The sequence below is a fragment of the Triturus cristatus genome, chromosome 9, assembly GCF_964204655.1.
Source record: "Triturus cristatus chromosome 9, aTriCri1.1, whole genome shotgun sequence".
Taxonomy (NCBI): Eukaryota; Metazoa; Chordata; class Amphibia; order Caudata; family Salamandridae; genus Triturus; species Triturus cristatus.
Genome location: NC_140592.1, coordinates 1059630934 through 1059644970, shown reverse-complemented (window position 1 = coordinate 1059644970; position 14037 = coordinate 1059630934). Strand labels below are relative to the sequence as shown.

Below are 14037 nucleotides of genomic sequence, written 5' to 3'. Positions count from 1 at the left end.
CACACAGTTTATCTGATGTTAAGGTGAATAAAAACACAGTTGATCAATATTCATGAGGTGCTTTGTCTCCTCATTACTCGCCAAAAAATAGTTGTGTGTTATTTCATCACGTCTCTGTCTGCCATCTGCTGCACCAACACAACCTGCTGCTCTGTGAGGTGGATGTGGTTCATCCTCTTCATCGGACTCCGAATCTGTGAGATCCAATGGTATGCCATTGGTTGTTGCAAGGTTGTGCAGCATGTCACTAGTGGCCACAATTTGGCAACAGATCGCTGGCCTATACTGCAGTGCACCTTCACTTTTGTGTAGAAAGCGGAACCTACTATTCAGTAAGCCGAATATCCGCTCTGACATTTCGTGTCGACTTGTGTGCAGCATTGTATTTCCTTTCACTCGGAGTTGCAGGATTGAGGTATGGTGTGAGTATGAAGGAGCGCTCAGCAATGCACTGTCATCTACAGGATGAAAAGCATATGGTTAATCACTGTCCTATTTCTACAGCTCTAAGGAGTCTATCAGAGTGAGTAACATGCATTTACCTAGCAGGTATCCTTTGCCAAATTCACCCCCATGAGACGTGTGTATATTCCAGTGTCTGAATATGAATGAATCGTGCGTACTACTAGGATACTTGGCCACTATGTCAGTTGTTATATGTGAGGCATTACATATGACCTGGATGTTGAACGAATGAAAGGATTTCCTGTTCCTAAACACATACTCATTATCTGAGGGGGGGACAGATGGCTACATGTGTCCCATCAATGCACCCAATTACATGTGGAAATTGTGCTAACTGGTAGTAATCCAATTTGGTCTACTACAATGCCTGTTGTGTGGTGGAAAATCTGATGTAATGGTGTATTCTCTGTACCATTGCCAGAGCAGAGGTTGTAGCCTATTGGCAATCAGTTTCGCAAGATTTTTACGTCTACATTTATTAAGGATAGTGGCCTATAGGAATCTAACGCGTCCTCTGGCTTCCCAGGTTTTAACAGGGTAATTATTATCGCTTCACACATCGATGGCGGGAGGATTCCAGACTCACAAACCTTTACAAACCGCTCATACAAATGGGGCGCTAGGTCCTCAACATAGGTTTTATAAAAGGTAGTAGTTAGCCCTTCGGAGCCGGGGGCTTTGTTGGATGGCAGACTTCTTATGACCTGTGCCACATCCTCCACTGTGAATGGAAAATCAAGATAATCCCTGTGTTGTTGACTCAACCAGAGCACTTCCAGGGAATCAAGAAAAGGCAACAGGCCTTCGGGGCTGGAACCCTGTGTAGTAGTGTAGAGGTTAGAGTAAAAACCAGAGAACTCATCTAATATGGCTCTCTGACCTCTAATGACCGATTTGGTCTGTAGTTTTCAACTTCGTAATAAAGGCTGAAGACCGTGGAGCACGAAGCATTGCTGCCAGTTTTCTTCCAGGCCTATCTTCCCTCCCCGTATCTCCTAGCCTGCTCGTATTTACCTAGAAACTTAACTTCCTTTGTGCCTCTTCCTCAAACTCGAGCAATTTGGCCTTCAGTGTTGTCAGAATGTTGGGATTCCCAGTGGAGTAGAATTGGGATTCGAGTTCTCTGATTTTGTTTTTCAAGTGTAGCAAGGGTCCCCCCGATGGCCTTCAACACACCCGCCTGTCGGGCTATACAGTTCCCTCTAACCACAGTTTTAAAGGCTTCCCACAATGTAGTCCTAGTGTCCACAGTGCCTCCTTTGTCTCCCCTGATTTACTCCTTAAAAGCGTTGTCTAAGAGGGCGTTATGCGGCAGTCTCCATGTGTACATACGCGGAATGGAATTTGGTAATTCAAAGTACAGAAGACAGGGTGCACGATCCAGTAAAGACCGGGGAAGATGTAGGGCCTCCCTCGCCCATATAGCCACATCGCGGGTAACTAACTAGTAATCTAATCTTGACCATGCTTTATGATGATCTGAAATACATGTCCCTTACTGAATCATCGGGTGTGTATGCCTCCAAATGTACACTAAGTCCCCGTTCGACACTATGGCTTGTAGTGTAGCGCTGGCCGCAGGATGTAGTGTTCGAGAAACCCCTTTCCTGTCAAGTACATCATTAAGAATGGTATTAAAGTCTCCACCCCAGATAATGGTGTCACAGTTTGTTGCTTTCACCTTGGCCCATAGAGCTTGAAAAAACTCTGAGTCAGTGTTGGGGCCATATACCGCGACTAACACCATTGGATTTCCACCCACTGTGCCCTGTATTATTGTGTATCTACCTTCTGGGTCTAGTTGTATAGCACCCGCTTTCCAGTCCAGACCTCACCTGATCAGCACAGCAACCCCTCTAGAGTAACTTGAATAAATAGAGGAGTAAATCGATCCCCATCTACTATGTCTTAATCTGGGAGACGATGGAAGATTAGGATGCGTCTCTTGCAACATGCAAACATCAATGTGGAGTCTCAGCAAATAGGAGTGCACTAATCTGGCTTTCCTACCATCATTCAGCCCTCAAATGTTCCAGGTGAGCAGATTTAAAGAAGTCATAGGGTGTCAGCGTCTATATAGTGCAGCGAAATACAAGGAGCGAAACATTAATAGCAGATATGGCTTCACATGATTATCAATATGGAAATTAAAAAGCATAGACCTGGCAAACAACAAAACAATCCGACCCGCCACCCACTCCAACCCCCCAATCAGGTTGCAGAACACCCATCCCAAACAGTGTAACAACCACAACTACTAGTGGGAGCTCTCCCATGGGGACGTAGTACTGTCAACATTGCTCAGGGTGGCCGAGAACCTTTCGGTGAGTCTTACCTAGGGTCTTGTAAGAATGTAAACCAAACACCCAATCCCACCAATGACCATATAGAGGGTATGCAGCTATCCCGTGAATAACTAGTCAAAGAGTTAATTGGTCACAGTTAAATACTATATCCTGCTGGAGCAGTCGTATTACACGTAGAATCAATGAACATATATGTCAGTGCAGCAGATTGTAGATCCATTATAACATAAACATAAGTATACCCCACCCCCCAATTCCAACAAAAACAAACCAAACCACGCCAACTGGCGACATTTTAGCACAACCCTGAAGAATCTCGGGACTATGGGTGATTTTCAGTTGTTGTCACTTAAATTGTTCTCTGCAGCCGCCGATCTCTTGGGACGTTGTCTGGATGCCTGTCCGCTAACATGTTTTGCAAATTTAAGAGAAGATTTTGCGTCTGTGAAGAAGTGAGCAGATCTGTCATATGTGACCTTGAGTTTGGTGGGATAAAGAAGTGCGTACAGGATCTGGGCCTGCAAGAGTAGACGTTTTAGCCTGAAGGAACTCCCACCTTGCCGCCTGTACAGCTGGAGTAAAGTCTGGGTAAAAGGAGATATTGTTGCCTCCATATGTAATCGTCCCCTTACCCCGGGCTAGGCATAGGAACGCGTCTCGATCTTGATAGTTCAGGATTTTGGCCAGAATGGGTCTGGGGACAGCCCCGACTGGTGGTTTGGGGCCCAGAGCACGTAGTGCCCTCTCCACGGCGAAGACCGAAGAGAGGTGCGGGTCAAACAGTTTGTGAAGCATCTCTGCTACGTAAGTCTCCATCTTCGCAATTGCTGTCATCTCCGGTATCCCAGTGATACGGAGGTTACTTCGGCGAGACCGGGCCTCCAAATCTTCATTTTTGGCGTGAATTACCCCAAGCACTTTGTCCATGTCCATCTGGAGGAGTTGCTCCTTTGTCTCCACTTGGAAATCATCGAAATCCAAGACATTTTCAAGCACATCCGGGCCTAGTCGTGTGCGTTCCCACCTGCAATTTAACTGCGTCCAATTGGGAGGTTACCGCGTCAAGTTTAGTGTCAATGTTCCGTAGACTGGACCTCATCTCCAACATTAGAGTACGTAAATCCTCCCCCTGGTCCTCCACGTGCTGGTCTGGTGGGTGCTTCGCACCTGCCTCTGAGTCGTGCTCAGTGAGTCTCGTGGTCCGCCGTTGGTCGAAGCTGAGCTTCGGCTGCTTTGCGTCCTGTTTACCCATGCCTCAACCCATGTCACGAAATCGTCTTGTATGCGCTACAAGTCAGTCTCGAAGCACGCTGGTGATGCCCAGTCCGGATATACCCACCAGATACCGGCCCACTGAAGAGGGTCGTAGCTGGGTGTCACCTGTACCCCAGCCACGCAGGAAGTGAGATCTGGCAGGGCAGCCGGGCAAACAGCAGGTAAGTCCCCCCCGCACGGAGTGTCACTTTACCGGTCCGTGCAAGTATGACAGTTTGTTTTCTGCCGCGTCGAGCCCGCTTGGCGTGGATATAGCCTAGTGATCAGGTGTGGCAGACTCGTAGGGAGAGGGAGATGTTCTCCCCCTGCAGACTCTATGGAGGTGCTTTTGTTCACTCCACTATAGCGGCCCGGTCCACACCAGTAGTCAATGTGCCGCCAGTGATTCCTCCAGCAGTGCCCCAATCGCATGCTAGGGTATCGGCATCGTCCGGAGGCCCACCAGAGGGTTCAGGCCCGGTCCCGCTCACGCTCCCAGGGCAGTCTGAACCACAGGTGCGATCAGCAGATAAACGCTGTCGGCGATGTTTTAAATCCACCAGTGGGCCTCAGTTACATCCCGGGCCGCGCAGTAGCATCGCGCACTGTTAAATTAAGTCCTTCCCCGGCCTTGCCAATGTGGTGACGCTTACCCCAGCAAACTCATTTTTGAAGGTCGCACCCCTCTCCAGTAGCATCGGTGCCAGTGTAATCCCCCGCCAACTGCCCGCTGTCTGGACAGACGTTCAGGGGGAGGGGGGTGCAGATCGTTTACCGCCCCCTGCAGTTTCCGCCAATCGTCCGGTGTTACCTGTAGATCGATCCGCCCAGCAGTTGACCGGCAAAGTGCACCGAAGTCTGTGTCTGGGAGAGCCAGGGCCCACCGCAGACCCGGCGCCGCGGTCTGGATTTTCGCTGCAGCTGGCCGCCTGCGTTTTCACCGCCTAGCGGTCTCAGGCCGCTGTAGATCGGGACTCGCACTGCTGTCCCCGGAGCACCTCCAGCGAAGAGCGTCGGCTTGATGGGTGCTGCACCCCCCTAAGCTACGAAGTGGGATCGTTTAGCACAGAGAGTGCTCACCAGTTGTGCGAATACGTGCAGCATATTCTCTCGGCAGAGCTCGCCTAAGTGGCGGCCATTTAGCAGCATGGCAGACCACGCCCCCCATGCAGCAATGATCTTTGTACCATATACAAGTAGCCTTCCACAAGTGATCAGTCAAGCATTGTCACCTAGTCCAGATCAAAATGACTCTTTGTTGGCCCACATCTTCAGTGTGCTTTTGGTGTTCGTGAAAGGCACCCTCTAATATACCTATCAGTGTAGAACTTTGTTACACACAGATTCTCTGGGTCACTGTCAGTATATCTGCATGTGCCATTGATGCATAGACCCATGTTTATGTTGAAGGTATCCAGAAAGTCCAGTGTCTCTCCATCCCCTTTCTGTTGGTGTGATTTTGAGGTGAAAAGCTGTGTGCACTTGGCTCATTCACCCAGTTAGATCAATCCTTCAAATTATCCATCAACCCCGTTACATTTTTTTAGGTCGAGCCTGGCCCAGTGCGCATGCGCTGCTCTAGGAAAACGACCTCATGGAATCACTCTGGACTTTTCACACGCTTGTGCGTGTTATTTTTTTGAGCATTTTTTTTTATTGGGCTTTGCATGCGTCTTTGTAAAAAGACAGCACGCAATTGGGCAAAGGCGGGTGCATGTCCCCCCTTTCCCAGGAAATGTATCTGCCCACGGCCTACGGCTTGCGGTTACGAGCAGAGGCGCCATCTGTTCGGGGTCATGTCACCATCTGTTTTTAATTAGCGCGTTTGCCGCGCTGCCGTGCTCATTCGCCCCCGCTTCTCTCTCGCGCCATTCTTTTTAACCAACCCTCCCTCCACATGCACAGCCCTGCCAATGCAATGTTTGCAATGAGAAACTTGTGCATTCGCGGTCATGCTAGGCCCATTGATGTTGACTTGTAGAAGGAGGAAGGCAGCAGAATCATGTTTTGACAGTGGTGGCAGAGGTATCGAGGCCTCTGCTTACACACACGGCTCCTGATTTTCTCTACTGTGCTCGCTTTCTGATTTGGTACTGGCATTATATAATGCAATCTTAACTTTAAGGCAAGCACCCTATTAATCTTATGTTTCACCTCACAACCGCAGGTTCGAACCCCAGCGTGTCTGCTCAGCCTTTCATCCTACTAGAGGCAGACGAACTAATTAACATTCATTTCGTTGGCAATAAACATCTGTTACTCGGCACCAAGATACAGCATACTCCAGACCCCCCAGTCTCCCAATGAAATGTAAACCTCACTTGTGTGGGTGGGCCTAGTGCCTGCGGCAGGCAAAGGCCCAAAACGTATTGTTGAGACATCAAAATCATCTTCCGCGAAACGACCTGGTTTTGCAAGTGGGGTCACCTGGGTTTTTGGCCCCTGGATAGGAAAAGGTCCGTGCTAGCCAAACCTCCCTGGACTCCCCTCAGTGTCTAGTTTTCAGAAATATTTGGGTTTGGTATATTTCCCTAGATTGCCGCTGAGCCTGGGACCAAACGCGCAGGTGAACCCCCTTGAAAAACCAGGTTGTTTTGTGATAGATATGTTGGCATCTGTGTTTTTGGTCCCGGGCTTGCAGACATCTAGGGTAGCCTAAAAACCCAGACATTTCTGAAAAGTAGACACCCGTGGGAGTCCTGGGAGGTGTGGCTTTCATTTTTCCCTCAACATTGTCCCTCCCAGAATCCACTCCAAACCTCAAAATTAGCGTAAAAGTCACATTTTCCTCTTATATCTGTGTGGGAAAGTTGTTGAAAACCCTGAATCCGGTCCTAGGATGCTTGTTTCCAGTCCGGCAGTTCGGGCTGGACTGTTCCCATGAGGCACAGGGTCAAGACTGATTTGCATATGGCTGGGTTCAAACTGGAACGGCAGGGTGAGCAAAAAAACGATGGATTTAGGCCCAGATCTCTGTACTGGGGTGAATGTAGGACATTGTTCTGCATTTTGTCCATCAACTGTTGTTTTTGCATGGATCACTGCATGGCACGAATGTCCTACCCCTCAGCGTTCCCTCAGTACCCGTTTAAAAATGATCCCTTATTTGTGTGGATATACCAAGTGCCTATGATATGGAAGCGCCAAAAACGTGTAGCGATTGAGGGGGGCCCAAGGCGGGTCCAGAATGGCAGTTTGTGTATACGCTTTTAGGCTGACGCTACTCTGGGAACCCACACAAGTGAGGTATAATTTTTTCTCGGGAGAACAAGGGGAACGCTGGGTGGTAGGAAAGTTGTGCCTGCACGGTGATCCTACAACTTTGTAAGTAAATTGGAGGTTTGTGGGGGATTCTGGGTAAGAAAACGCTGGTTGATCCAAGCAAGCCATGCCGCCAGCCAAGCATCTTTCCACGCACACCGCCGGCCAAGCGCCATCCACGCACACATCCAGCTAAGCGCCATCAAAGCACACCACCAGCTGAGCACCAGTCCACATACACTGCCAGGCAAGGGCCAATCTAGACACACCGTCGTCAAGTGAGAGTTCGCACACACACCATTAGCCAAGTGAAAGCTATAGGACGCTGGCTCTGTATATACTATACCAAAGTGAGGTATAGTGTGCAGAGAGTCCAGTGGAACCCAAAAGGTAGGCAGAGGTAAAGTAGATACCACCTCACTCTCTGTTTGTGGTAGTTTGGTCTAGCAGTAAGGCTTTATCAGAGGACAGCATTTGTTGTACACACTCAGTCAGCAAATTATCTCACACTCTCAAAGACTGAACTTCAGACCAATTGTTTTTGTATAAAAATATTCTTTTAGTTATTTTATTTTCTAGAACCAAGCAAGCCTGGCACTGGTAAGCAATAAATACTTTACAGTAGTAATGCAGTTGTAACACAGTTTGGATTACAATTGTATATGCATGTTGTTTTGATTTACAGTACGGTTACTGAGAAATGCAGTGCTTTGGAAATACAATACATATACTTTGAATGGGCTTTTTAGTAAAATGACCAGTGCATTACTTTCAGATTACTTTTCTTACACAGGGTAGTATACCTGGATACCACACTGGGACATTTCCTGTTAACAGGTAGGTAAACGCGGTTTTGTTATTTAGTACAGTTGTAGAAGGTTTTTATAGATTTTCCAGCTCCACACAGAAACTTATCATAGAAAAACAGTCAATGTTATCCTATGGAGGAAAATAAGGTTATCGGTTCAAAGGTAAGTACTTTGTTGTGAGAGTTGGTATTCTGGGGTTAGACTCGGGGGTGCCCCAGGGTCAAGGATGCACTCTCGTTACACCCTCAGCGGCACTAGGGCGGCTGGGTGCAGAGTGCTGAGGCCCAGTGTTATCCAATGGGGGATAGGGGGCCTCTGGTTGGTGGCTGCTGACGAGCAGGCCACTGGGTTCTGGGAGCAAAGCTCCTGGACCTACGCTCTGGGCAAATGGGAGTTTAGGTCAGCACAAAAGATGCACCCTCCGCAGCACTGGGGCGGCTGGGTGCAGAGTGCTGTTTTGGCGTCTGGTGCCCTGTAGCTTTCAGTGGGGATTCTATGGTTTGCAAACACACTGCAGGCTCGGGGATGAAGGTCTTCTGGGTGCGACCACCACTTGGAGAGGTAAGTTGGGATGCTGGTGGTTGGTTAGGCACCATCGATTGGGGCACCCAACTTTGGAGCGCCAGGTGCAGGTGTGCCTTTTAGGGTGAGATCTCACCAGCTCCTGGTCGCGATTGGGGGGACCTTCCGGTTTGAGGCTGCAGGCATCGGCTGGAGGCTTGAGGCAGGTCAGGGATCACTGGATCTCGGGTCAGGATCGCTGGGGAGAGCACCTCGTGGTGTTGGGCCACTCGAACTCAGGCTGTGGGGGTTAGGTGCAGAGTGGGGCAGACCCGCGGATCCTTGCGGAGCTGGAGTCTATTTTTGAACAAATCCGGTGTTCATGGGAGACAGTCTGTGGGGTTGAAGGCAGGCAGGTCCTCTGGGTTTCTTGAGGTTGCTGGATGCGGGACACACCGGGATTTTGCTGGAGCAGGTTCGAGGTGGGGACAGGCCGGTAGGGCTGGGGCGAAGTAAGTGGGTGTCCTCCTCTCGGCACGGCTGTTTGGTCCTTCTTTTCTTCTTCTGGTTTCTTGTCTGAGGAAGCAAGGTTCAGGGGTACCCCTAAATACTAGATTTAGGGGCGTTACTGGTAGGTAAAAGGTTGGGACTAATGGTTCCCTTCCCTGGGGTGGGTACACCCCCTATTATGCCACCCTCCAGTGTGAGAGGGGCATAAGTGTTTCCCTGGTTGGCTGGGTGCCCCCATCTGCAAGATGGCGGGGACTTAGAGTTGTGCTTCGCCTCCCACACCTAAGGGGTGGAGTTGGCAGAGGTGGGCACACCTCTCTTCCTCACTTGTTTTTCCCGCCGGTTCTCACGCCCAAAGTGGAGGTCAGAACCAGTGGGGACCAGTTGCTGAAAGCAGCAAGTGGCCTGGGGAGGCTCACACAGGCAGCAAGCCTTTGAAGCTTCCCCTTTGTCGACCCTGCCCATCCTGAGGGAGGAGGCTTGGCACCTCGTCCCCAGGATGTGCATTGTTTCAGGCCCCTGAGAGCAGCAGGCTCTCGACCCTGGGGTCCAGAAACATGTTTGATGGTGGCAGCTGAAAGCAGCCTCTCAGCCTGGACACATCTCTAAGATGCCCTCTGTGTGCATTTTTCATTAAACCCCACACTGGCATCAGTGTGGGTTTAATGTGCTGAGAAGTTTGATACCAAATTTCTCGGTTTTTAGTGTAGCCATTAATGACAAACTCCCAGCACCATTTACTCTTAATGGCAGCACTGAACTTACAATGTCTAAGAATTGACTTAAATGCACCTGTACCCTCACCACTGGTATAGGGCACCCAGCTAGAGGGGTGACTGATCTATGTGTGCCCTGTCTACTCTTTACTTTGTTCTGCACCAAAACGCGCAGCCTGCAAAGGCAGTGTGGGAGTGTAAAGGTACAGGGCCTCTAAGGGCGGCACAATAAGTTCTACAGCCCTTAGAGGCCTTCCCTGGTCACAGTGCCCTGGGTACCATTTACCAGGGGCTGATCTGTGGCCAGAGATACCTATCGGGTTTTGTTTTCAATGCAGTTTTAGGGAAAAAACATAGGCCCTGGCCACCTGATTAGCAGGAGCTCAGGGCACACTCAGTCAGAGCACATCAGCAGTTCAGCAAAAAGTGGGGGCTACCATGCAGAAAGAGGGCTCTTTCTCGCACAAGGCCACACATCCCAGCAGGAAAATGCCAGCCAAAGGTCAGTACATGCAGACCATCAGCCAAACTCCAGTTTACACGCACACAAAATCTTCCTGGTTTCTAGTGGTTTTTGTGCCCTAGTTGGGGGTAGCTGAGACTAAAAATATCGCCGAAACAGCTAAAATGTGTGCCTATAAAAAGGGGAGCGACCCGTGCCTATGGGGCTTCTCCCTGACATGCCCATAAACATATCCCTGGTTCCTAGTGGGCTTTCTTTGCCCCCTCCCCCTGAGCAGATCAGGGGCTTTTGTGGGGAGGGCGGGAGGCAGCCCCCACTTCTATGTACATAAAAAAAAAAACTGATGCCTAGTGTGCTTTCTGCCCCTCGCCCATCCCCGGGGGGGGGGGGGGGGGGGGCACATCGGGGTCTTTTGCCCCCATCTGCCTCCCAGAGGGACTTCGTGTGCGTGGACGGCCGGGAGCAGTCTGAGCACTGATGCTTCGGATGGCTCCTGGCCGCCCGATGCCCCAAAGGTGTTAATACATTGGAAAACCCCGATATGTGTCTCCCTCAGTCAAGCAGCCAAAAAACAAGTACCTTTATTTAGATACAGCCTTTATATACATAGGTAGGTGTGAAGCCTGTACCCTGAACATATGGGAGATTACTAAGAAATGTTTGTTTCTTCTAAACCATCACATGTTCCTAACATACCCTGACACATGGAACACCCCTGCCATTACGTGTCTCACTACTAATCACACTTGCAAACATTCACAGCAGGAAGGGGTTGAGATGTGACCTAGAGGTGGGAGATGAATTTCGCAGGAAGTTAATTAGGGCAGATAGGTTTTACTGTGCCAGTGATGCCCGAGAGATTACACAAAGAGTCAAGTATTTGTTAGGCAAATTGTTTAAACCTCACCAGAAAAACCCAGAGAATCTGCCTACCGCCATTCACATCTTGACCCAAGAACATAATCTGCGGTGTCCCTCAAAACTCGTGCCTAAGCCCCACTGTGTTTAACACCTACATGAACTTCATGGCCAACATCATAAAAACCCATTGACTAAGCATCATATCCTATGCAGACAAGACCCAGCTCATCCTCTCACTATCTGAAGACCACTGCACCATAAGTGCCAACTTCGCAGTTACATGACCAGTATTGCCGATTGGATGTAAAGCAACTGCTTAAAACTAAACACAGACAAAACTTAAGTGCTGATCTTTGGAAACACCTGCTTTCTGTGGAATGACACCTGGTGGCCTTCCGAACTAGGACCCTCCCCTCCTCCGGCAGACCAGGCCTGCAACCTCCTCATTATCCTAGACAGCAAGCTGACCATAAGAAGCCAGATCAATAGTCTTTTCTGCCTGCTTCCTCACCCTCCGCATCCTCCGGAAAATCTTTGAATGGCTATCCATCACCAGACGAACCATCACTCAAATCCTTATCGCAAGCCTGCTGGCTGATGGCAGCGCACTCTACCTCTGAATCACCACTCGCCTCCTGAAGAGACTGCAGACCATACAGAATTCAGTGGCCAGACTCATCCTCGACCTCCCCAAATGGACCTATATCACCCCTCACTTCAAGAAACTCCATTGGCTCCCCAATCAGAAGAGGTGCCAATTCAGGATGCTCATCCACATCTACAAAGCCCTATACAACTAGGAACCAGCTTACATCAACCACTGCCTAAACTTCCACCAACCCTCCAGACTTCGCTCCACCTATCTCTCCCTCACGCACACACACCCCACAGCCGCCAATGCTCCCTCTACCTCACTGCAAAATCCTAGAACAACCTCCCCCCTACCCTCGCGGACCTCATCCTACCTTCTAGAGTTCATGAAAGGACTGAAGACCTGGCTGTTCAGCTGACCTCATTCGAAGAAGCAAGGCCCTCAGCACCTGGATACTTTGGCGGGTAATTAGCCGCCCTTTATTAATCCTGTTCGATTGAAATCCCGTTTGATAATGCATCTGCCTAATTTGACATCTGATGCACTGGGAAAGTAAAGCACTAGGATGTTAGACCAAGAGGCAGCATGAGAGGCTGAAAAACTGAATCTAAAGTTTATGAAAGGCATTGGAGCGGACATCATGAGAAGCCTGGCAGAGTATAGAAGCCAGAGCATGAGGCTCGGGCTCAGGCAGAAAAGATCAGACAGCCTCTTACTTGAAAATGGGGTTGCTGTACTGTAGGGAGCGGCATGCCTATGCTCCATTGTTTTCTCTCACACTGTTGGAAACTAAAGAAAAGGCCCCTTTACACAGCCAACCTGCTCCCCCTGTGCCCACACTTGAACAGGTTCATAAACCGGAAGGAAAGGTGTACCTACTGTTGATTTGAAGATCACTCCTCCAATCCAGATATTTCTGCCATTATCACCGTCTGGCCAGTTGAAGGCTGTTTCACATTTCAGCCCGTAATTGAATCTCCTCTGTACTTGCTGATTGGCTGCGAGCACCAAGATGACAAAGATGTGTTTTTGCTTACCTCAATTTAATGTTTAGTTGTCCTTGAGACAAAACATTAGACATTAAAAGTTCTTGCCCGTGAAAGAAATCTAGCTGTCTCTGCAATCGGGCGATACAAATTGCCACCCATTGAACATTGTATGGCCCAGGAGGGAAGCGTACATCAGCCGAAGAATTAGAACCAATCCATTCCTGATAATAAGAAATTAGTCCAAAAGAACAGCTCTGACGTTCAGGAATTAATAGATTTGGTATGACAATACCAAAGTGTACAATCCAGAATAGTCTACTCTGTGCACCTGAGATTAGTAAAATATAACAAATCTCTTTTTTTGAATATATTTGATGCCCTGAGTCTTAGCCTCGCTTGCTAATGGAAAAATGTCTTCCCTATAAGATGTTGGGTCTACTGACCCTGATAACTTTCCTTGCGGATGTTGAATTCAGACCAGTCATTGTAGAGGCATGATTAGCTCCTATTATTTCAGGATGTTGTTAAAAGGCCGATTCTGTGAAGACTGGAAAAATTGAAACATTGCTTATGACTGCCTCCCACATGGACCTGGCTTATCCATCACTGTGTAGCACCTTCCTCTTCCTCCCCACTCACTCCTTTTGTCTCCCTTGCCCATCTGGTGGTTTTCCCTTCTTCCCAACCTTCATCTCTTTTATTCATACTGTTTTTGTTTTCTTTAACAAATATCTCTGGTCTTCAGTGGGACTGCCAGGGAAGATGTGATGTATACCCTCCAACTTGAGGGACTGTGGGGGTGATGAGTCTGGGCTTCAAGCACTGAAGGAAGCCTGCTGAAATGTGACTTTCACAGAAATGATAAGTAGAGTTTGGCATGTATGTGTTTACCTTTCTTTTTTTTATTTATAGAAAAGTAGTTCTTTTGTCAATTTATTTCTTGTTTTGAAGATCTTTTTGTGACCAAGGCTACTATTAAGATTCTGTTGCTTTCGCAACACAGATGATTTTTTATTTTTTAAAGCCCTGATTTCTTTTGCCTGGATTACAAAGCATGTGAGCGGAGAGCTCCTCTCTCGCCACAATAAAAGCACACCATCCAGCAGACTCACAAACCTTGTTAATGGAAGCTGATCAAAGCGCACTATAGACCGAGGAAGCAGGTAACTGGTAAAACACAGAATCTGGCAGCTGCAGGAAAATGAAGCGTCTGAACCCGGCTTGGATGTATGAGATTATAGAAAAATGGATCTGGAAGGCCCATACTGAAGAAAACTGCCAATTGCAAGTGGACCTACAATGTAAAAAAA

General features: G+C 48.7%; 1 protein-coding gene across 6 annotated transcripts in view; it reads left to right on the top strand.

Annotated features, from left to right (window-relative positions):
• Positions 1-14037, top strand: part of DORIP1 (dopamine receptor interacting protein 1) — a 119852-nt gene that overhangs the window by 33315 nt on the left and 72500 nt on the right. The window lies entirely within an intron of this gene.